General features: G+C 46.5%; 3 non-coding genes across 3 annotated transcripts; all 3 read right to left on the bottom strand.

Moving 5' to 3' along the window:
• Positions 1–9,536: 9,536 nt before the first annotated feature.
• trnap-ugg (transfer RNA proline (anticodon UGG)) lies at positions 9,537–9,608 on the bottom strand. The gene has a single exon. It is a non-coding gene; the product is annotated as a tRNA-Pro (tRNA).
• A 254-nt stretch (positions 9,609–9,862) lies between these two features.
• On the bottom strand, positions 9,863–9,934 carry trnag-ucc (transfer RNA glycine (anticodon UCC)). Its single transcript has one exon. It is a non-coding gene; the product is annotated as a tRNA-Gly (tRNA).
• Positions 9,935–10,506: 572 nt separating this feature from the next.
• Positions 10,507–10,578, bottom strand: trnaw-cca (transfer RNA tryptophan (anticodon CCA)). Its single transcript has one exon. It is a non-coding gene; the product is annotated as a tRNA-Trp (tRNA).
• Between the last annotated feature and the right edge of the window lie 14,386 nt (positions 10,579–24,964).

The raw sequence follows: 24,964 nt of genomic DNA, 5'->3' as shown, positions 1-24,964 counted from the left end.
GAGAGACCTGGCTGCCTGCTGCTGACTAGACTGACCACAACTGCTCTCTGTGAGGAACAGTGAGAGAAATCAGGTTTTATCGGTTTCTTTGCTGTTAGTTGTTTTAGAAATATAATTAAATTATATTAGTCTTCCCTCTTAATAATCTTATTGAGGTAAATAAATAGGCCTTCAGTTCAACTATTTATTGGATTAGCTGAAAAACCAAGCATAGAAAAAAAATCCTCTTACACTTATTATACACTTGCTAACTTAGTAAGATTAATTTAGCAGTTGGCTTAATTAAATTCAGTTATTTATTTCAACTGTCACAAGAACAAAAAACACAACTTTTCATCTTAACTTTTTAAAATGTACATATTTACCATTTACTTACTTAATGTACTTTATAACTAAGTTACATTAATCCATCAGTTGCTTGAAAGAACTACAATGGTATTTGAGTAATAGAAATGTGAGCACATACAGATAGGTAAAAAGTCACACTAGGTAAGTACACAATAAAATAAAATTACACAAAATAATATGCTTCAAATAAAACTGAAGTTGCATTACAGATAAAAGTAACTGGCATTCTTAATCACCTAGGCACTGAAAGTCTCTTTCATTTCTCTTATAATAATTGTAAGTTTAATAAGCAGTGGAGTTATTCTGCAAGCAAACTTTCATAAGTGTGATGATATTATGCTTTCCAAACAAAGAAAAGTATACATCACATTAAGTTACACAAGCAGTGTTAAAACAAAAGTAATACTTATAGGCACCAAGTTGTGACAATGTGCAATGACCACTGTAACAGGGCAATTCTCACGGTTTAGGGCTTGCAGTCTGTTACACCTATTCTCGACTGGCCGCACGGCGCTAAGCGAGAATCATACCCCTATACCAACGAGCCAGGTAAGTGTCTTAATGTATAAAGTTATATTACTGGCACGTAGAAGACGGTGCGCTGCAGTTGTCGGAATCTTCTTGATTTACACATTCTAGAATCTTTGTCTGTGAGTGCCATCTAGTGGTGCTGACTAATAATACTAAGAGGAGCTGTGGCTGGCAGAAATTAGTAGTTCCTGTTGTGTAAAAGACTGACCCCGACATGATTTAAACACGCAACCTTCTGATCTGGCGTCAGACGCGCTACCTTTGCACCACAAACTCCTTTAGTAAAAAATATTTCTGTACACAATTTCCACCTCCGCCAGTGGAAACGGGGCATCAGTTATTATTCCTGTTGTTTTGTTTGTTTGTTTTCAATTCCAGGTTGTGTGCTCCTTGAGGGAGTATAATGGGTACTGTGACTACCTGACCATGATCAAGATGGACTGGGAGAAGAGCTACATGCAGCAGCAGGTACCATACAGCTGACCCCTGTAGGCAGACAGAGCTCTACACACACAACAGCACTGCACAGTTACACATTCGCACACAGCTCACTACAGAAACACACAGATACAGCTCAGGTTTTATTAGTCCCTATGAAAGGTGCTGTTGGGATTGTGATGGATTAGGAGAGTATCCATCTGTCCCGTGTGAGAGTGGGTGGTGTAGGTAGGATTGGCCTGTTTGCAGGTGCTGTAAGGGAAGGAGATGGTGTCTTGCACAAAGAGCTGGTGAAGCAGTTCCTGGTCCGGCAAGACGAGAAGATGTGTCGGATGTGTCTGTCAGGGACATGAAGGAGTGGCTGCTGAAGCAGGGCTGGAGTATGGTCTGGCAGCAGGGGGAGGCACACAGGCTCAGGTGAAGGGGGGGCGGACAGACACAGCAGCAGCCCTGACTACAGAGAAGACAGAGAGGTGGACAGACGGGGGGTTAAGATCAGTGGTAGCATATATTGGGACAGATGGACACTTGGACAGGTAGACTTAAGTCTATTTGGAAGTCTAAAGTGGGAATCAGATGTTCGAGTGATGTTGGATATTTTGTGTAAATGTAGATATTTGTAAGCATGGGTATGTAAATAATGTGATTAAGGCTAGACAGACAGACGGGTGCACCTAGACAGGTGTTGTGGTGACCCACTCTGTGTCTGTGTGTAGGTGCTAGCAGGGCCAGCCCAGAGCAGACTGGCTTCTGAGCAGGGCTGAGTGGGTAAAAGAGAGAGGACACCGCCACCCCACAACAGAGTACACAGAGTACAGAATACACTTGAAATGCATTGATTTATTATATACTTTACTGCTTAACTAATATTCAATTTGTTAAAAAAATGTACATTTATTTATTTATTTATAACTTTTGAATGTTTTAAACTGGGACACCTGTTGCACATTACTTTTAGAAAGTAAACACAAGTGTCTGATGTGAACTGACTGATGACAGGAGGCCAGCTGCCATGCTGGTGTCTCCGCACTGTGAGGGGAACGTCACTGTGCTGATGCTGTGCACTGTGTTGACGCACTGTGCCTGGTGCTCTTTGACCAGGCCTGGAAGGTAAAGTAGCACGTGATGTGTCCTGCGTGTCCTTCACCTCCTCAGAGCTGCTTTAAGACCTGAGGTCTTGTTAGAAATTTAAATACAATAAAAGACATATCAGCTCTGCATCAATATATTTATATATGTATATATTTCTTTGCATGTAATATGTAAAATATTGTGTTGTACAGTTTTGTCTATCTCTCTCTCCCCTCCCTCTGCACATCCACTTTTCTCTCTTTGTCTGGTTCCACATGCAAAACACGTGTAACAACTCTCTCCCCCTCAGCCCTTCGTGCATCCCAGCAGGGGTGTTTTTAGGCATAGGCACCCTAAACAATATATACCCCCCCCCAAAAATAAACAATACCCGTCGCCGCCTCCGTGTCCATGCGGTGCAGTTCATCAGGGAAGGCGGAGGAGACCAGCGGATGTCGAGACTCCAGTTTAGTAGGGAGGTACTACAGAAAAGTATGGGCTTTGCTCCTAAAGACCTGAACTGTCTGGTGAAGCTGCCGCATAAATACAAAGACATCTTCGAGGTAAGCTTTGCTAATGTGATCTGCTAGAGGAGTGCTACAGTGTGTATAGAAGGGAGAAATACAGGGAGCTGGCGGGTTTCGCAATGATAATCCTGTCGGACATTCGCTATAGAATAGTGACTGTGCAGTTTTTCTGCGAGACGGTCTCTGGCAAGGACGTGGAGATCTGGCTCGTGAGGTTCAGTGAGGTCTCCACTCGAATAGATAAGGTGTTGTATGGGGACGGTGTGTGGGGGGGAGCGGGGCAGTGCTGGATCCGGTTGAGGCGGAGCGTGGAGAACCCGGAGAAGGTCTGCCACCTCCCCAGTACTATACAAATAGGAGAAGCTAGTGGGCTGGTCTACTATGATGTGATGCCAAAACTCTGCAGGCGGTGTTGGGGCCGAGACCAGATTGTTGCCCAATGCACAGCGGTGGTCTGCGGCAAGTGTAAAGGAGGTAATCTGATACACGCCTGCAGAGAAAAGATACTCTGCAACCTCTGCTGCTGAGGGAGCCATATCTATAAGAACTGCCCCCAGTCATACGCAAATAGATTCGGGTCTCCCTTCTCACAGACTAGTAATTCCATTCCGTACCCTGAGCCGAAACAGGAGGGAAGCCCAGCACGGGAGGAGGAGGGAGAGGGAGAAGAAGAACAGGTATATGCCCTGGCTCCAGGACCCCCCCCCCACCCCAAAGGAACCGCTCAAGAGAAAGGGGGAACAGTCGGAGGGAGGGGGTTGGGTGAAGGTGAGCAATAAAAAGAGAAAAGTGGTGGACAGAGAGGAGAATACTGGTAAGAACCCTAATATTGTCTCCTCTCTGGAGGAAGCCCAAGTTAGTCGAGCCCCCCCTCGCCCCCCCCACCCTGGAGCCAGGGCAGAAGCCCCCCTCCCCCCTCCAGCGAAAGCAGGGGTTGCAGAGCTACGCCGTGGTGGAAAAAGAAAAAAACAGAAAACCAGACCCACCGCGCCACCATGTGTGGGAGTGGAGAGCAGAGCCTCGGGAGCCGGGTCGAAGGACAGCGTAGCCGAGTCTGTCTCGCAGGAGAGAGCCAGCCCTCCCTCCGGCTGCGATGGGCTGGTGGTGAGAAAGAAAGCCCCAGAACCGTTGCAGCTGGAGGGTGAATTAGATCAGGTGCTGGCTCAAATAGAGAAGAAAGCAAAGGCCAGGAACATCGGCGCTGCACAGGTGTCTGACAGGGGAAGAGTCACAAAACCGCCAGCACAAAAGGGTGCCTCCTCTAGCCACCTCGGAGGTGTCGCGGCGGCTTCAGCCAGCGGTGGAGGCAAGGGGGACAGAGGGGGTGGACAGAGGAGTGGCCAGCCTACGGTCTCACCAGCCTACGGTCTCACCCTCCAGGAGTGGAGTGCACCAGCTGGACGTAAGTCCAAGGCTTTAAAGTTACTACGTCTGACTTAAATATTTGAATTACGCCTGTTGCACCAACCATGTATTTAGTCAGGCGTAACTATGCCCAGCGTTAATGATGGTTAAGTCTGGCTTATGAAATGCGCGTTCATGTGAATACAATGTATATGTAAATAAATCCACTAATTGTTTTTTAAATCATTTATACCTAATTGCAGTATGTGTAGACTGCATACATTTCCTTGGAAATCATCACTGGTAATTACAAAGTAGTTGCTAAGCACCCAGAAACAACTTTCTTAACGTTAGTTAACGGCAAGATGGATGCACCAAACGCCAAAAAGAGGAAAATTAACTTTACAGACACAGAAATTCGTAAACTAATTGAATTATATAACACAAATAAATCCTTTCTGACAGCAAAACAAAACAAAACAGTTACAAACAAGCGAAAACAGGAAATTTGGAAGGAAATAACCAATTCGGTAAATGAGTGCTGCGATGAGCATCGTAGTGTTGAAGAAATTAGGAAAAAATGGAAGGACCTTTTAGCAAGAGCTAAAAAAGACATGAGTGCTTGGAAATACCCTGCAACTGGTGGAGGACCATTGCCTAAAATATCTATTTGTAGCGACACAATAAGTGACATATTCGGAGAAGATTCTCCAGAATTTACTGGTTTGATCGGTGTTCAAGATGGCATTCAAGATGACAACGAAAACGGCCTGGCTTCTCTCGAAAGTGATGCTATTGTCGTCGAAATGACACCAGCAGGTGTGATATTTATCAGCTCCATTTATACTTAAAGTATATGAAATGGATCATATGCAGGCTACCACGTAACATTCACATTATGCTGCAAGTAATCTATTCAGTTAGAATTCGCCTACTGTAACTTTCTTATTTTTATGTAAGTTTATGGCACAGTCCCAACCCTCTACAATTTTAGTTAACACACTGGAAACGTTTGTTAAATAACAAGAAGAACAATTGCGACTTGCCTTTTTCTCTCATGACAGCGAGCATGTTTGAATTTAATTTAACCCTCCCACTGTTTACCTGCCAAAAAAGTATACATTGTAGCAATTGCCACTCACTAAAGTGATACAAATGTAGCACCCATGTTACAGGCTGCAACCAAATGCAAACCTACCGTGTAATGTAACGTTGTAGCCTATACGATTTTTAATCATTGCTACTTTTTGTAAATATATATATAAATGCATGAATTATCTCTCTGTGTGTGTGTGTGTGTGTGTGTGTGTGTGTGTGTGTGTGTGTGTGTGTGTGTGTGTGTGTGTGTGTGTGTGTGTGTGTGTGTGTAAAGAAAATGAGTGACAATCATATGCTGGTAAATTAGAAGTCATGTTTACTAAATATGTTTTACTTATTTATAGACACCAGTGTGCTCCTACTCAGTGAGTCTCAGCCAGAAACAACGCACTCTTTCACTGGGACACATAGCACACCAAAAGTGAAAGAAAGGAAAACTCGAATTGATGATTTTCAACGCTCACTCTTGGAGAAAGAAATTCTTAAAGTAGAGACAGAAACAAAGAAACTAATTGTAGAAAAATAAAAAATACAACTCGAGAAGATTAAATTAAATATGGAAATAGACATTTTGAAGCACAAGATGAAAGAGGACGGAATTTACAGCGACAGACAGAATAATGCTCTCGTGTTTGAAGATGGAGAGCAGTATTTTTTAGTTTTGTAAATTCAGAAAACAAAAGATGACTTCTTTGTATATAGTTATGTAGTGGTTTTAGTAAGTCCCAGGATACACCGATGAAGAAGTAACAAGTTTATTACAGAAAACATAAATACAGGTTAACCCGGAGCTCTCCTCTCACATGAAGTGAAGAAAAGAACTACAGATGTGAGTTGGAGAAGCCTTTTTGTATCTTCAGAGACAATGGGTTACAGTCTTCTCTGTGAGAAGTGATTACATCTCATTATGTTTACCACATACATATTAATTAACACAGACCTAAGTTTGTTACTGTTGTTGAAGTGTTTGAAGAGTTTATTGGTGATGGTCAGCATTGGTAGGCAACAGATGTTTATCAAAGACATTGTTGTGAGTCCTTAACCAAATACCTGTGCCCTAAAACACACAATCTCTATACTGTTTGACTGTTTCAGCTGATTGAATATCCAGAAGACAGTGGTTGAATGAAATCATGAAAAGTCAATGCTTGATTGAAGTAACCTAAGTTTATTGTCAGAAGCTACTCTTTTCCCCCAAACAACCCCATTGTGTAGAAACCCCCTCTTATATTGTTAAATACAGTTTCCTTGTTGCTTAAAGCTTGTCAAAGTAATTGATCTCTGTGGTTCTGTCTTGTATACATTTTAGGCGTTCTCCTCTCCCAGACCTTGCTGTGTTAACAAAGGTGGTGGCAGCTTCCATGCTACCCAGTAAACTGGTAACTTGCCTGTAGTTAGGTACTTATGATTGAACCCTAAAAATGAACCCTAAAAATGACAGACATTACAGTCCTGAAATATCTGAGTGGCATCAATTTGGTCCTACTTTTACTTTTAGGAGTAAAAGCTATTCATGAAGATTCCATAGATTTAAAAGCACTCCTAACCTGACCAACATTTAAGAGACCTCAAAAGCTCCCCTAACTAGTTAGGAGTTGGTAGATGGCAACAATGAGGACTTTAGCACACCTTCCATGAAACGAAAGTGTTACAGTGGTGTGATAAGTTATTGTGACTATATATATATTGGTCAGAAATTGAATATTGTTTGTTACTGAACTAGTCAGAAAAGCAGTTTCTTACGCCACTGTCAGCAGAAATACAGGTGTGACAATGTTGCGGTGTCTGGCCACAGTGAAAATGCAACAATGTAGCAGTGATGATCTGGGACCACCACAGCCTTCAATAAGCAGAATTGTCCATCAGACCATACTGGTATTAACAGCACCCAAGATCGTTCATCAGTTTATTGATTTCCCCACGACTGTGCGGCAAATATCCCCTAAACCAACCGCATTACATAATCAATAGGCTAACCTATATGAGACTCAAGGTCGCCTCTAGTCATTGAACTGTACAGTCCACCTCTAGAGCCAATCCTCCATGAACTAAGACCTGAGACTCCTGTCAGATTTCATCATACTACCTTGTACAATGATACAAGAGCTTCGCACATGAAAAACAACAATGACATTATGGCACAGCAGTCGGTGAGGCCAACGTCAGCACCACGCCACCATTCACATCCTCACCCATCAAAGCCACACCACAGTCACAGCTGAATGACCAAGCTAACATGAGTGATGTCGCAAGATACTGTGATGGATCAGATTCCCTGTATGGTCAATACATCTGAAAACTCACGCAACCAGATATAGTTGGAAGCGCCGGGGTGTATATTTATTGACAAAAAAACAGCAAACAAACAAAAACCTAACTCGTCTCTGAGCCCTCAAAATATACATCTAATGAAAACACCAATAGACCACAACCAAAAAAGGCTCTACCAAGATGTCCGCCTTGTCTTCAGCCTCCTTTCCCAAGATAGAGTGCACCTTCCTCAACCCGCAGGGTCCCAGAGCCTTCCACTCCAACTCTAGGAATGTATACTCCATCACAATACATAGTGTGCCGGGAGCTTGTCAACTCCGGGCTCATTAAGTTTGATGACTAGCCAGAAAGCTACTGGGCATGGAAATCATAATTTGTGAACACCATTGAGGGGCTACAATTGACATCCAGTGAATAGCTACAGCTGCAACCTCTCAAATGCTGCAAGGGCTTCAGAAGCAAGCCTCTAGAGGAGCACAAGGCTTTCCTCAAAGAGAATGGCATCTGCATTCGATGCTGCTCAACCACTACTCTGAGATTTGAAAGCCAGCTTAACAGACCACAAAACTAAGTATCCGTTCATCATTCCTGGCCACAACTATGCCGCAAAACTACTCGTGGAAAACTACCATGATAGTCAAGCACCAGGTGCTGCCGCATTCTGCAGTGTGTGACCTGCAACAAACTCTGAGGGAGAATCGAATAGAAGATGGGAGATCTACCCATTGATCGCTTGAGCATCGATACAACGTTCACGCATTCCAGACTAGACGTGTTTGGTCCCTCAACCATAGTCACAAGACTATGAGGAGGAGGTCAGGCAAGCAGTAAAAGATGGGCCATACTATTCACCTGCATGAGTACCTGTGCCCTATGTCCTGTGCTCTATGGACACAACAAGCTTTATTAATGACTTGAGAAGGTTCTTTTCCCTTCGGAGACCTGCCAAGCGGATCCGTTTGGATTGTGGAACCATATTTGTAGGCACCTGTAAAGAGGTGGAAATCCTGCTGACCGTCCCCAACCAACCCAGTGTGAGGAAGTACCTGGGTGAAGAAGGCTGCCCATGGATTTTCAACCCACCACATTCATCCCACAGGGGAGGTGCCTGGGAATGGATGATAGGTGTGTCACAACATATACTTTAATTTATGCTCCTTATGACAGGTCCCTCTCATCTCACTCATGAGGTGCTGTCCACCCTAATGGCGGAGGTTACAGCAATCATCATCTACCATTTCCACAGACTCAGATTCATCTTTTCACCTGACACCAACTATGCTCCTCACCCAGAAATTGTGCACCCCTCTTCTCCCTCCAGGAATCTTCAATGATACAGATCTTTACAGACAGTCATGTCACACATTCAGTGAACTTTACATTTGTTGTTTTCAGCACCACCTAGTAGTCAAATTGTGAAGCTACTTCATTGTATTCTTACAGGTCACATGACTTTGTATATAATTCAAGGTAATCAGTATTCTGTAACACCTTTTCTCTCCCAACAGTGTATTTGATCTTTATACTAATTTACTATACTATATACTATTTATACTAATGGTTAAAGTTTCTTCTACAGATATAAAGCATATTTAGCCTGAGGTCAGTTTAAAAAGAGAGATCTATGTGTGGTGACCCTGTCCAATGACTCGTATGGAACTATCGAGTATATAATTAAGTAAACATAGTTTTATATCCATGCTTTTATTTCTAGTGTTACAATATGCTGTTAAAACATTTTTGGCAACCATGTAAGTTTCAGAAAGTCCAGTGTGTCCACATTATGTATCATATTATTTGTGGTATTTGCCATACTAAAACTATGATGAATAGAAATGATTCACATTGAACAAAGATACTTTCCAGGATGCTGTATTTAAAAAAATATGAATGAAAAAAAACAAAAATGGGCTCGTCCGGGATTTGAACCCGGGACCTCTCGCACCCAAAGCGAGAATCATACCCCTAGACCAACGAGCCATATGCTAGATTGAATTTTGCAATCTTACTAGAGAAAATGCCACGTAGCAAGAGGTGCAATTCAACTACTGGCACATGGAGCTAAAGCAGTTGGAATTCGGCCAGGATACAGCAGGGAGTCTTGAGCATTTTCTAGAGAGATAGCTGATGCTGTGTAATACACGCATCTCGACTACTGCACAGGTTATGTATAGGTATTTATTTCGTTTTATATTTATTGTTAGTTAGATTACACAAACCCAGAAAAAGAACGTTGCGTTGGCCGGGAATCGAACCCGGGTCAACTGCTTGGAAGGCAGCTATGCTCACCACTATACCACCAACGCTGGTGCTAGAAATAAGTATTGCACATCTGCCTGTCTGTCTCTCTGTCATTATTTCCTTCTATCCCAAATTATCTGAGTTTCAGTGTTCCATTAGCGTCTGGTGTGTGGGGGTAGATAGAAAGGCAATAACACCCAGCTGTACAGAAGACACACCCACCCACCCACACACATACATTTATAACATTTTAAAGCTTTCATAATTCCATCCCCCAAGTTAATTCTGATCAAAGTCTGTCAATCTCGTCACCTTGGGCAATGTTTACTTCTAACGAGTAGCGCAGCCTCACAATCCTGTATCTTCCACAAGAAAGAACCAATACAAAGGAGCATACGTGTACAGGAAGTTGTTCTGCTTTCTCAGAGGTGAGAAGACGCCCGGCAGTCTCGCCTGCTACAGGTTAGGTTGCAGTCCACATGTAACTGAGAGTGATTCATAACTGCAAAAAATAATGCCCCCAAAATAAAAAATAAAAAAGTGCAGTCTCACCTAAGACATATGCACTGAGAACTTTCGCCTTATAATGAATACATTACCTTTAGGTTCCACGACAAGAAAATCCTGCTAAAAAGACTGACCCCGACGTGATTTGAACACGCAACCTTCTGATCTGGAGTCAGACGCGCTACCGTTGCGCCACGAGGTCTCAGCTCACCATATTTTTTGGCGCGAAATGAACGGACTAACTGAGTAATGATATGATCTGAATTGTATATCGTAACTTGACCACAAGTTATTTTGATATTTACACTGCACAAACATTTGCATATATCTATTTATATATGTCTATTTAAGTGTCACTCGAACTATTTGTATTTAAGTTATTGGATGTCTGTTGTGTAGGAGTGTCTCAGGGGTTCTCTGTCCTGTGCGGAGTTGAAGTTTGTTCTGTAGAGCTTTTACTGTATTAATAATAATAATAATAATAATAATAATAATAATAATAATAATAATAATAATACAATTAATTATATTAATATTCTTATATATTAATCTCTTGTCAGTCGATATTTTGGCAAAATTACATTTGTCTCTTTCTGATTATATAAAAAAACGTCATTAAAAATGGCATGCAAACTATATTGTACAAACTATAAGAACAATTAGGTCAATGTAATTGCAACTGAAGCACAAGGTTCCACTTTAATATATTACTACTGCTTTTATTTGGTCTTGTTGTACTATTTCTGTTTTGAATGTGGCACCCTAAACAATAATCACCACTTCCTCTCCTACCTTTAGTTTAGTCACATCTACATGTATTTCTGCATCTCCACACAGTAGCAGATCATATTGTACTAATTGTAAATGTACAGTGCCCTCCAGATTTATTGATACCTCATGCAATGTAACAAAACACAACAGTTTTTGTTTTATTTTTTGTGTAAAATATGAACTGGAAATAATTTGGAGGGGCACGTTCCACCCCCCTGCTCCAATGGCATGATGCCACTGCCTACATGTCAGTAGCCATACCATCCTGCACTCAATACTGGTGATCCAGTGCTTTGAGTGTCTTAGATAGAAAATTGCTGTAAGTGTAAAAATTATTATTGCTAATAACATTATTATTACAATCCAGTTTTGGGTTGGACATGGTTTTATAGCCCTATAGCAATCTTGAGTGACCGTGTCGATCTTGCATTACATTGCAGGAGTTCAATCATCAAAGTGGGCTCTGACATCATCATCTCCGAGGCATTTGGGGAGCTCCCCTTACCACTGGATCTCACATCCTTCTTGGCAGGTCTCCCAGAGGAGGACATCCTGAAGGACCTCCTCGTGCCCACCATGCCTCCAAAGCCAAGAGGGGCATTCCATTGCTGTGTCAGGTGCGAGGGGAAGCTGCCCTCAGACACCCACGCTCCCCCAGGAGAATATTCCCAGTACAGAGGCACTTGCTCTCCCCTAGGCACCCCTCCCTAGATGCACCCCACCCCACCGTTCTCCTCTGCCCAGGAGACAGGGAGCCTGCTTCAGCAGATGGGGGAGATGGCCATGTCCAAGCAGCAACAGATGGTGGACACAATGTGGGCAGAGAGACATGCACCCACATTCGCAGGGGAGTCATAGATGATGGGCCTGCCAGAGCACTTTGCGGGGCTGAAGGTGGAGTTCTGGAGGTAGTGGAGGTCCCAGGAGAAGGTGCCATGCAACTGGCTTATAAGGGAAATAACATCCAAGCCCTCAGAAGCCCTCCCCCTCTTCCAGGACAACGTCCAGTCCACATGGTCATGTCTGGCCTCAGGACCTGCAACCTATAAGAATGTGGAGGCCATGTACAAGACAGCGGGGGCATACCAGAAGGGCCTGGGTTCCTTCCCACGGAAGAGCACCTTTGTCCCAACAAGCATTGCAAAGTGCAGGACAACAGGTGCCATGCTGCGCAAGGCCTATGCAGCCTGTCCTGACTCAGCAGTCAGGGCAAGCAATGCACAGGCTATCTTAGTTGACAGGAACCCCTGAGGAGTTAGAGCTTGTGTCGGCTTACCTTACTGATTGGGCAGCCTGGTGGATGAGAGGCCCCCTAGAAATTACATTCCTCCTGCCCCACAACTGAGACTCTCCCAGGGGAGGGGTCAGGTATGCCCTCCCGGCAGTAGTGGGAGAGCCGCAGGTCCTCAGGAGATGAGAGTCGGCGCCAGTGTCCTTTCCCAGAAAGACATCAGGGACGTGATGGTAAGGTCACTGGCGCTGGGGGAGGAGGCCTGCGGCGGCAGACAGCCGGGAAGGGAGAGACCACCCCCTCCCCCACCATTAGTTAAAAGAACAACTAGCGGGGTCTACACAGTTTTCTCCCCAGTTGTACATAAAGCCTCTGCCCTGCCATCTGTTCGTCGGGCCTCGGCCTCAAAGGAACCAGGGAGAACCTCCAGCACCACGGGCCCTGAGCCCAGTGGAGTTTCGCCAGCCTTACCGGGTGGCGGGAGCCGAGCCCCCCCCATAGTCTTCCTAGAGGATCAAGCGGTGAGGCAAATGATTGAAATGATGGGTGCTAGCGCTAAGCTAGGTGAGGGAGAAGAGAGGAGTGGGGAAGAGAAAGGTTTCTTTACATGATTGTTACGGAGCGGGTAATTGCCCTCACAGCCATTATGGCATTAACTATTATCTCAATAAATGTGAGGAGCATTGCTGAGGTGAAAAAGAGGACCGATGTTTTAAACTCTCTGGCTGGAATGAAGGCGGATATTATTTGTTTGCAGGAGTGCGGCATCCCGTTCCAAAAAGAATATAAAGATCTCCGGGACACTTGGACCCTAGGAGAATCCTTCTGGTCGGGGTCCAATGTGTCCCGAGCGGACGGGATTGCCGTACTCCTGAAAAACCCCTTCATAACAGTTAAAACATTTAAGGTAATAGAGGCGGGCAGACTGGCCAGCCTCGATTTTAAATACAAGGGGGCTGTATTGAGGCTGGTCAATGTCTATGCCCCCACCAGCCAGAGAGAGAGAGTCCTCTTTCTCCCTCAGCTACGCCCGCTCCTGATCGGCACCTTGCCAGTTATCATTTCAGGTGATTTCAACTGTGCTCTGAGGGATGTAGACCGGAGTAAGCCCCGCAACGATAGATCCAGCAGGGATGCGTTCGTGGAGGACTTTGAACTCTGCGACGCAGGTCGGGACCTGGTCCCCTTGTTCACCTGGGTGAGTTCTTCTGGCTCCTCCTTCTCCAGGATAGATCTCGTCCTCCTCAGTAAGCCACTGGAGAGGACCGCCATGTCTTCGGAGGCGGTCTTCTTTTCAGACCACAGGCTCCTGACGACAGAGGTGCTCATTCCGAGCACACGGGAGTCGGGGCCTGGGGTCTGGAAGCTCAACACCTCCCTGCTCGATGACCCTCGTGTTATTAAGACCTTTAGCAGACGCCTCGAGGAGTGGAGGACCCTGAAGGACCTTTTTGATTCTCCCATAGAGTGGTGGGAGATGGTGAAGAAAAGAACCAAGGGCTACTTCATTCAGCTGGGGAAACGGAAAGCTCGTGAGAGGCGGGCGAGATATTCCCATCTAAACGCCCGCCTCCAGTGCCTGAGTCTTTTACAGCTCAGAGGCTTCGACCTAGCTGAGGAGGTGGCCCGGGTCAAACTGAGTCTCTCCGCCCTCTATCGGGAGGAGCAAGAGAAGATTAAGGTCCTTTCCAGGGTCCGCATCATGGAGGACGATGAGAAATGCAGCCGCTTCTTCTTCAAGAAAACGAAGGAGAGGAGGCCTGCAATGTCCTCCATGATCGACTCCTCGGGGCAAGAGGTGGAGGGCAGAGAGGCTGTTGAGACAGTGGTGCGGGATTTCTACAGGGAGTTGTACGATCAGAAGGTGGTGGATCAAAATCTGATCCATCACTTTCTGTCCCTGTTGGAGTCCCGCAATGAGGGGGACGAGGAGGAGGAGGAGGATCCAGAGATCACCACCACTGAACTCTCCCAGGTGATAAAGAGTCTTAACTCTGGAAGGACACCGGGTCCCGACGGGATCCCTGCTGAGTTCTATAAGATCTTTTGGGAGGTGCTTAAGGAAGATCTGGGCCAGGTCTTGGGGTCGATGTACAGAAAGGGCAGATTGGCCCCTTCTATGAAGAAGAGTATCCTCTCCCTTCTTCACAAGAAGGGAGACCAAAAAGATCTGAGGAACTGGCGGCCAGTCAGCCTCCTGTGCACCGACTACAAGATACTGGCCAAAGCACTGACGCTCCGGCTGCAGCGGCCACTCCCTCAAGTCGTGGGTCCCGACCAGGTCTGTGGTGCCCGGGGGAGATCGGCGGCCGACAACGCCATGCTGCTCAGGGATGTCGTGGCCTACTCGAACGAGAGAGGGCTTCCCCTGGTCCTAATCAGTTTGGACCAGGAGAAGGCCTTCGACAGAGTGGGCCACGAATACCTGCAGCTCGTCATGGAGAGGATGGGTATCGCTCTTGGCCTGAGGAAGTGGGTCAAGATCATCTACAGCGGCCTAAGCAGCAGGGTCCTTGTGAACCGCCACCTGACCGAACCATTTCCGGTCAGGTCGGGGGTCCGGCAGGGTTGTCCCCTGTCGGCCCTGCTGTACGTCCTCTGCTTGGAGCCGTTCATGCAGGCGATCCGCCGGGACGTCCGGGTGACAGGTTTCCATCTCCCGGGTTCCGGCGGAGAGCAACTGAAGGCCCTGGCCTATATGGACGACGTGGCCGTGGTCTGCACGGACGCTCCGTCCGTGGCCAGGGTCGAGGAACTGCTGGACGGCTTCTGCAGGGCGACGGGGGCCGCTGTGAACAGGGCCAAGAGCGAGGTCTACCTCTCCAGGGCATGGCCTGTCGGCCGGGGCCCGCCGACCGTGTTCCCTGTGAAGCCGTCTATCAAGGTTCTGGGGATCACGATCGACGGGACCAACACGGGCACCCGGAGCTGGGAGGAGGCGATAGCGAAGGTCCAAAGGAAGATCCACGGCTGGAGCACAAGGACCTTGACGATGGCTGGTAAGGTGCTGGTCGTAAAGGCCATCCTCTTCCCGATACTCCTCTACGTAGGAATGATCTTCCCCCCAGACAAGGTCATCGCAAAATTAGTGACCCGAATTATATTTCGGTTTGTCTGGGGGAGCAAAATGGAGAGGCTGAAAAGAGTGCAGATGGTGAAGGGTACCCTGGATGGAGGAAGGGGGGTCCCGGACGTTGTGCGGCTGATAAAGGCGCAGGGGCTGGCCTATGTGGTCAAGAACATCCAGGCTGCTGGCAAGAAAGTGAGTTTCATGAACCGCTTTTATTTTGCCAGCAGCCTGAGACCATTCGGCCTCTGCGCCATGGATAACACCAGGCCGCACTCGTGGGATCCCCCGCCGTTCTACAGGGCGCTCCGAGCCTTTGCGCTCGAAGTAGGCCTCCATAAAGTCGTGCTGGCCTCCTGGGATTACAAGACCATCTGTAGTCAGATGAGATCTACCCAGGAGACCAGCCGGATAGAAGATTTCCCTCCCGAAACCTGCCGGTTTATCTGGGCTAACGCTACGCACGTTTGCCTCACGAACACGCAGAAAGATGTCTCCTGGATGGCTGTGAGTCGGTGTCTCCCCACCCGAGTGTTCATGCACAGAAGGGGCATAGCTCCTTATGACACCTGCCCCTATAAGGGTTGCCTGGGGAAGGAGACGGAGGCTCACATCTTTAGTGAGTGCCCCTCCGCCCACAGGGTCTGGCTCCTGTTCTCTCCGTTCCTCCACAGGTTTGCCGTTCCTGCGCGGGCGACCGCCCAGCAGATCCTGTACGGTCCGGCCAGGGGAATTTCATCATCTACCCTGAGGTGCTGGTGGCGTGTCGTCTGCGCAGTGAAGCAGGCACTGTGGGAGGGACGGAACATCTGTCTGTTCAACAAGCAGGAGCTGGACCCGATCGTCATCGCGCGGAGGGGCATGGTGTTCGTAAGAGACTATGTCAATCTGGAGGTCCATCAGAGGGGCAAGGAGGAAGCCTATAAGAACTGGCACATACAAGATCTGGGGGAGCTCAGGATCCCATGATGGGACCCACCTCCGGGGACGGTCAGTTCCCCCTGCTGGAGCCCGAGTCCAAGATCTTTTAAATATTTTATGGATGATTGTTTTTAAAACGATTTAAAAATGAATCTTCATTGTTTTTAAAGATTTAGTTGTTTTTAAACCACTAATTGTTTAGGGTTTTTATGGTTTAGTTTTGTTATATTCTTTTGTCAAATACATTGACCGTTTTGGATTTAATTTTAAATGCATTGGACCTTTTTTGTTTGTTTTTTATTTTTACCTTTTTAATTGTTTCTTTATTTTGTCCAATGCATTTTCAGTTATTTTCAATGTATTTGACTTTTATGTTGGTGAGCAGTTTTTGCTTTAATCACATTTGTTTTGTTGTTTTGGGCACGTTTATTTTGAAGTTAATTGTTTTGTTTTTTGTTAAAATCACAGATTTTTTTTTTTTTTAGTTATTTTAAGAATTGAGTTTTAAAGATTTTAATCATAAGTATTAAAAAATTGAATTGTTTTTTTCATGTAAAATGTAAAATACTACACCAAATAAACAGTATTTATTTACCTTACTGACCTAGTTGTTTTTAAACCACTAATTGTTTAGGGGTTTTTTGGTTTAGTTTTGTTATATTCTTTTGTCAAATACATTGACCGTTTTGGATTTAATTTTAAATGCATTGGACCTTTTTTGTTTGTTTTTTATTTTTACCTTTTTAATTGTTTCTTTATTTTGTCCAATGCATTTTCAGTTATTTTCAATGTATTTGACTTTTATGTTGGTGAGCAGTTTTGCTTTAATCACATTTGTTTTGTTGTTTTGGGCACGTTTATTTGAAGTTAATTGTTTTGTTTTTTGTTAAAATCACAAAGATTTTAATTTTTTTTAAGTGATTTTAAGAATTGATTTTAAAAGATTTTAATCATAAGTATTAAAAAATTGAATTGTTTTTATGTAAATGTAAAATTCTAAATACAATAAAATAGTATTTACCTTACTGACCTGTCTGTTCAACAAGCAGGAGCTGGACCGCACGGAGGGGCATGGTACTTATTAGGGATTATGTCAATCTGGAGGTCCATCAGAGGGGCAAGGAGGAAGCCTTTAAGAACTGGCAGATACAAGATCTGGGGGAGCTCAGGATCCCATGATGGGACCCACCTCCGGGGACGGCCATCTCCCCCTGCTGGAGCCCGAGTCCAAGATCTTTTAACCATTTTATGAAAAGATAGGTTTTTAAAAATGACTTTAAAAAAAAATGAATTTTAACTGTTTTAAAGGTTTAGTTGTTTTTAAAGCACTAGTTGTTTGGGTTTTTTGGTTAGTTTTGTTCTGTTTCTTTTGTTTGTCAAATACATTGGCCATTAGGATTTTGATTTTAAATGCATCGGACTGTTTTGGTTTGTTTGGCTTACATCAACCACCAGGGGGGCATGCACTCACCCATACTATATCGTGGGTTGTGCAAACTTCTCCTGTGGGCCCAGGACAATCTCCATTTGAAAAGAGCAATACACCTGCCAGGTGTGCCCAACACAGCGGCAGATATCCTCTCTCGTGGAGGGCCAGACAGCTCGGAATGGAGGCTTCATCCCCAAATGGTAGAGCAAATATGGGAGAAGCAGGGACGAGCTTGAGTTGACCTCTTTGCCACCCAAGCCACGGCCCACTGCTACTGTGGTTCTCCCCGGAGACAGTAGGAGTCCCACTGGTAGTGGACGCCTTTGCTCACCCGTGGCCGCGGGAACTACTGTACACCTTCCCCCCACTACCACTTCTTCCACTGGAGAGGATTCACCAGGAAGGAGCTCATGTACTCTTGATTGCCCCCCGGTGGACGAGACAGCTATGGTTTCCAGCATTGGTGCAGATGCGCAGATGATGCAGATGGCACTGTCTTTGTCTGTATTCAGATATTAAACGGCCATTAATTGTGCTATTAGCAGTCCTGCGTGGGAGGGAGGGCCATCCTGACCAGCCTTGTGTCATTCAACGCAACACAGGTGTTTCTGTCCTAATTAGTTACAGATGTCGTATTTAACCGCCCCCCACCACTCTGCGCCAGCAGTCAACACCAGCAGCCTTCAGTGCCCCCCTTCTGAAGGGCCACACTTACAAAGGGCAGGGACTCTAGCTGCGGGGACTGCAGCGAGAAGACTGCGAGGAGACGCTGCACAGTAACAACACGCAACCATGACGATCTCTCTGATTCCTGTCCTGCTCTCTCCTCCCTCTCGGCGTGCACCTGCGCGCCATTGTTTCCCTAATCCCTCCAACCTCAACTCTCTGCCTCTCCCCCCCTCTACTCCACTCTCTGGGGGCCTGTGGAACTGCCACTCAGCTTCCAACAAGGCCGACTTCATCTCCACCTTCGCCTCCCACCAGTCTCTGGATTTCCTCGCTCTCACCGAGACATGGATCTCCCCAGACAACTCTACCACCCCTGCTGCATTATCCTCTCTGTTCGTCCTGTCCCACTCCCCTCATCTTACTGGGTGGGGAGGAGGAACAGGGCTCCTGCTCTCCCCTTCTCTCCTCTTCTCTGTGCCCCTCTCTCCTCTATCTCAACCCACAGCTTTGAATTCCATGCAGTGGAAATCACCTCTCCCTCTCATCTCTTCCTTCTAGTTCTCTACTGTCCACCTGGTCCACTCACCTCATTCCTGGATGAACTCGACTTTCTTCTCTCCTCCCTCCCCTCGCTGTCCTCACCTACCATCCTCCTGGGAGACTTCAACATCCACCTCTCCAACCCTTCCCACTGTGCCGGTTTTCTTCCTCTCCTTCACTCCTTTAATTTCTCTCTCTCCCCATCTCCCCCCACTCACAGGGCTGGCCGCCAGGTAGACCTCATCTTCTCTAGAGGCTGCTCCCCTTCAACACTCTCCGTGACCCGCGCAACCCGAACTAGTCTGCGTGCACCCGAACAGAAGTGGAAAAGGACCAAACTCCCAGCTGCCCTCGAACTCTACCACTCTCTACTGTCAACATTCTCGTCCTCTCTCACCTCAGCCAATAAGTCTTACTTCTAATCTCTCTTTGAATCCACTGTCAACAACCCCCGCAAACTCTTCTCCACCTTCTCCTCCCTCATCTCCCATCACACAGAAACCTTCCACTGATCAAGCTTCCTTTTCTTCATTCTCACCTCTCTCAGATGCTGAAGTTTCTGCTCTCCTCCTACGTCACAAACCCACGTGTGCCCTGGACCCTCTCCCTTCTCGCCTCTTCCAAGCAACCGCTCCTGATCTTCTCCCCTTCATCTCCTCCCTCCTCAACTCCTCACTTCTCTCTGGCTGTTTCCCCTCTGCATTTAAACAAGCTGCTGTCATCCCACTGCTCAAGAAACCAACCCTTGATGCCACCTCTCCTCAGAACTACCGCCCTGTCTCCCTACTCCCCTTCCTCTCAAAGACTCTCGAGCAGGCGGTCCACCGTCAGCTCTCTGACTTTCTGTCCCAACACTCACTCCTTGATCCTCTGCAATCCGGCTTCCGCACAACCCACTCCACTGAGACGGCTCTCCTGGCTGTCACTGACTCCCTCAGCTGTGCTCAGGCGGCCTCCCTCTCCTCCGTCCTCATCCTCCTTGACCTCTCCACAGCATTTGACACCGTTGATCACTCAATCCTCCTCTCCTGCCTCGCTGACCTTGGAATCTCTGGGACTGCTCTCACCTGGTTCTCCTCCTACTTCAGTGACCGGTCCTACTAAGTGACATGGCAAGGCTCCTCATCCACCCTTCAACCTCTCCTCACAGGCGTTCCCCAAGGCTCTGTCCTGGGCCTGCTCCTGTTCTCTCTCTACACTCGCTCCCTGGGCCCCCTCATCGCTTCCCATGGTTTCTCCTACCACTTCTACGCTGATGATGCCCAGATCTTCCTGTCTTTTCCCTCTTCTGACCCTCTCATACCCTCTCACATCTCTTCCTGCTTGTCTGCCATTTCTGCCTGGATGCACTTGCACCACCTCAAGCTCAACCTCTCCAAATCGGATCGCCTGTTTTTCCCCCACTCTTCCTCACCTTCTGCTGACCTCCCCATCTCGATCCCCTTGGAATCCACCACACTCTCTCCTTCTTCTTCCGCTAAAAACCTAGGAGTCACCCTCGAACCTGCGCTCTCCTACACCCAGCACATCACCACGCTGACACGCACCTGTAGATTCTTCCTGAGCAACATACGCCGGATCCGTCCCTTCCTCACCGACTACTCGACTCAGCTGCTCGTCCAGTCACTGGTCCTCTCCCACCTGGACTACTGCAACTCCCTCCTGGCCGGCCTGCCTGCATCCACTACCCGCCGCTCCAGCTCATCCAGAACTCTGCGGCTCATCTGGTATTCTATCTGCCACGCTACTCCACTGCTCCGCTCCCTCCACTGGCTCCCGATAACGGCACGCATTCAGTTCAAGACATTGACCCTCACCTACCGCTGTCTCGACCACACTGCACCAAGCTACCTTCAGTCACTCGTCTCTCCATACATCCCCTCCAGACCACTGCGGTCCTCCAGTGCTAGAAGACTAACTCTACCTTCCTCCAGAGCCCGCTCCTCCTCATCCCTGGCCCCTAAATGGTGGAACGACCTGCCCACCAAAGTCAAAACAGCAGAGTCCTTGACCTCATTCCGGCACTTACTCAAGACACATCTTTTCTGACAGTACTTGTAATATTAGTCCTCTAACCCTGCTAGATAGCACTTCACAGTTTTTATTATGCTTCTTGCGTTCTTGATTGTTTTCCTCCTTGCTCCCTTTCCCGTAGCCCTTGACTGTAACCCTACATCTTGACAGCACTTAGCTTCTCCGTCCAGGATGTAGGACCTCACTTACTTACTTACTTGTGTAAATTGTAAATTGGAATTTGTAAAATGTATTATTTTGAATTGCTATGTTTTAGATAAATTGAATTTGTAATGATTGATGCCTTGTACTTAACTGTATTTTTGCACTTTGTTTGCACTTATGTTGTAAGTCGCCCTGGTTAAGGGTGTCTGCCAAGAAATAAAAATAATAATAATAATAATGCGTTGTGGGACCTGCCAGGGTTCTGCACTGAGCAAGGACTTACTCAGTCAAGTGGACAGATTCCTGTGGCACCCCAAACCAGCACTGCTGCAAGTGGCCTACAAGTGGTAATTTTTTCAGAACTGGTGCCTGACCAGGCAAGTGGAACTGTGTCTTGTCCCATGGCAACCATACTATACTTCCTGCAGGATCTGATAGAGGAAGGCAAGTCCACATCCACCCTCAAAGTCTACCTGGTGGCTATATCAGCATGCCATGATTAAAAATGTCTCACCAGGAGCCCACTTTCTGGCTACTCGATTCCTGAAGGGAGCCAATTGAAGGTACTGCATGGGACTTGGAATTGGTTCTAAAAGCACATGAAAGACTGTAGACTGTAGGTGAGGTAGAGATTACGACTTGAATGTGATTTGCGTTTATGCAACTAAAACACAGTAGGCATATTTTATACATATATTTAGGAAAAGTCACGAACGAGTATCCACAGAGTATTCAGGAACAGAGAGTAATTAAAATTACATCGTTCAAACTCACCAGCCCTGTGCTTCTAGTGGTAAATTATAAAGGCGAATCACGCAAGAGATCACATCATGAGAAGTAGTACAGTATCTGCGCACAACTGCAGGGTTACAGCCGCTAATGGGAAAACTAAACTTTAAATTCTAACACAATTTGTAAAGAAATATTGAAGACAAATGAAAAGCTTTCTGTTTCATTTGCATGCAATGCTTTTGTTACAAGGGCAGTGTGAGTACAGTATCATTTGTAGTACCCGTTTGATGTAGCAATTACAATTTAGTTGCTGATTATAAGGATTTTAAATATACATTCCTATTTTATTTCTATTTTTGACCATTAACGTTACAGCATTGTTATACTGTAATATCAATGCCTAGTATTTATTAAATTGTGTGGCACAACCACTTAAAGTCCGTTACACTTATTTTAATAATTGCCCGATTAATCAACCAATGCCCATTGATTAACCAATCAAATATTTTAATTGACTGACAGCTCTAATATATATCTGTGTGTGTGTTATTGTAATGAAATATATGGTTTGTATTATTATTATTAGCAACAGTACGCTATCCTGAGACATCAAATATTTAACTTAAAAAGAAAAAGACGTGAAACAAAGACTAATCAAGGCTAACTTACCAGTATACAAAATAATATTTATAAATATAAATGTATAACTTTTCATGTAATTACTGGCCAAATATTTAACACAGTAACAACAAAAGACTAGAAATCTGTGAAAGAGAGCAACCCCATGTAAGATACACGACTATGATTTGAGGAAAACAAAATGGGAGGTAAGAAATACGAGACTGAAAGGAAATGCAAAACAAGTCACCTCTCTTGACATTTACATATAAATATTTACAATGCAATACAATTTAAGTGTGTGGTAGCCTTAACCTACTGTATAACTATAGACATACAGCTAATTGTACACACTGTACACACATGAAACAAAACATCAGGATAACTTTACATCATCAAGATCAAGTAGGCTACAACACAACGTAAATTGAGGCCTTTTTATGCATAAATGAAAATAAGCTTATCTTTCAAGTCGGAAGCACTGCCCAAGGGGGAGGGGTTTCTGCGCACTTCTGTAGGAACCCGATCGAAACGTCACTCTATCAAAGCTGCCATTGGCCCTGGCGCGCGTCACTCAGAACAGGTCCCTTCCACTTCCTGTTCTATAAAACGTGATGTCAGTGCAGGTTTGTCCTCTTTTGCCTCTTTGCTGGACCCGAGAATGTAAGCTCTCTGTGTCTGTGTTTGTAATAAACATTCAAACTGCGTATTTCGGCTGGCTGGCTCACTTCTTAGTGTTGTTCACCACCGTTTTTCGATACACATCGTCTCTGTCTTGTGTGTGTTTAGTTATTATTGATAGCTAATCCCGATTCTATCCTGTCCGCACACTGGAGGTCCGGCTGCGCTTTCGGTTTCAGTTTCATTCACAAGAAGAGCCTTTTAAAAATAATAGTCCTGTTTATATAGTGCTATATATATTCCGACTGCTTGCTGTGTTGTTTTTTTTTCCACAGGACCTCTTCCTCCACAGCAGGAGCGCTAGCAGCGGCAGTGTGTCATAAGAGATCTGACCTGCGTGAGGTGTTCCTCCGCCGGCTTGCGCCCGCACTACAGCCCGCAACTGTGGCTGTAGGAGATCTTGCTCTCTCAGTTCGCCGAGAACGAGGACCACTAGCCCTCCCAGTCCATGCGTGCAGGCCTCGGTTTTAGATCCTGCTATGGCTGGTGGTCTACTACCCTCGGCCCCCGCAGACCCCCGACTCTGCGTCACCCGGTGTCCCAGGAAACTGTGGCACACATGGTGTGGCCTACGGGCCTACGCTGCACTTGTATCCAGCACCTGGTGCTTGGTATACACAGTGTTCAGTCCAGCAACAGCAAGGTTGCGTGTGGTTGGTGTCGCAGTGCCCCCGTGTATATAAACGTTGCCAGGTGGCAACACTTACACTTACGCACTTACAGCAGTGGGCCTGCTAGGCACTCCACTTGTTGCAGAGGCGTTTCAGTTGTCTGCTGCACATTTCCCTGTGCACGTGCGTGTGCGCTTGGCGATGAGCTCCTCTAGCCCACCCAACTGTGCCGCTTGCGGCCAGTGCACCTTGCCCGCCTGGAGTGGGGAAGTCTTATTCCCTGTCTGTTTGAGCACCTCCGTCTCCTCCTCTAGGGCTGCAGTTACGGAGACAGCCGCGTCTTCTCCTGCTTCCGCTGCTGGGCCGGCTGCCACTACCATACCTGCCACAGCAGCTGCGCCCCCCCGTGGCTGCCTGCAGTGCCCGCAGTGCGTGCCGCTACAGCCACGTGCACGTGCATCCCCGCGGAAGCACGTGAACGACAGGGAAGAGCGGTGGAGCGACGCCCACAGGCTCTCTCCCCCTCTTCTGAGTCGTCGTTAGCCCCCTCCCTGCCACACCATTGGCGACGGAGAACCGGCTTCACAGACAGAGGTAGAGATGAAGCCATCCTTGCCCTGAATAGCAGGATGGACCACATCTGTGCCCTTCTGTCTGCACAGGCAGCGCAAACAGCAGACCCAGACCCTGGCCCATGTACCACGGGACTCTGAGGGGAGCCTCTTTGCCCTGTCTATGGACAAGGACAGTAGACAAGTCAGAGGTGGAGCTCATGGAGGAGGAACCTCAGGGAGATAGCGGTGGCGGCCGACCTGCTGGTCAATGTGATGCGTCACGGCGCAAAGGCAACTGGATGCTCCTTGGCAGCTATTGTGGCGGCACGCCACCAGCTCTGGTTGTCACAGGCAAGACGAGGGACTAGGTTAGTACCTTTACATGTATTCTTTGATGTGGGTATAATATGACTACCTCATTGTCAGGCCCACTTGTGGATGATGACTTGGAGTTACACTTACCCCTTCAGAGGCGTGGTGTGGCCGTGAAAGAGGGACCCGTGGCAGTGTTCTCTCCTGGAGAAGCGAGCAATTTGCACACTTCCTAGTTCCCATGGATAATTGTAACGGTTTGTTAAATTATATC

Source organism: Amia ocellicauda, chromosome 19, assembly GCF_036373705.1.
Source record: "Amia ocellicauda isolate fAmiCal2 chromosome 19, fAmiCal2.hap1, whole genome shotgun sequence".
Lineage (NCBI taxonomy): Eukaryota > Metazoa > Chordata > Actinopteri > Amiiformes > Amiidae > Amia > Amia ocellicauda.
Note: the sequence above shows the minus strand (reverse complement) of the source record. Positions and strands in the feature narration are given on the sequence as shown.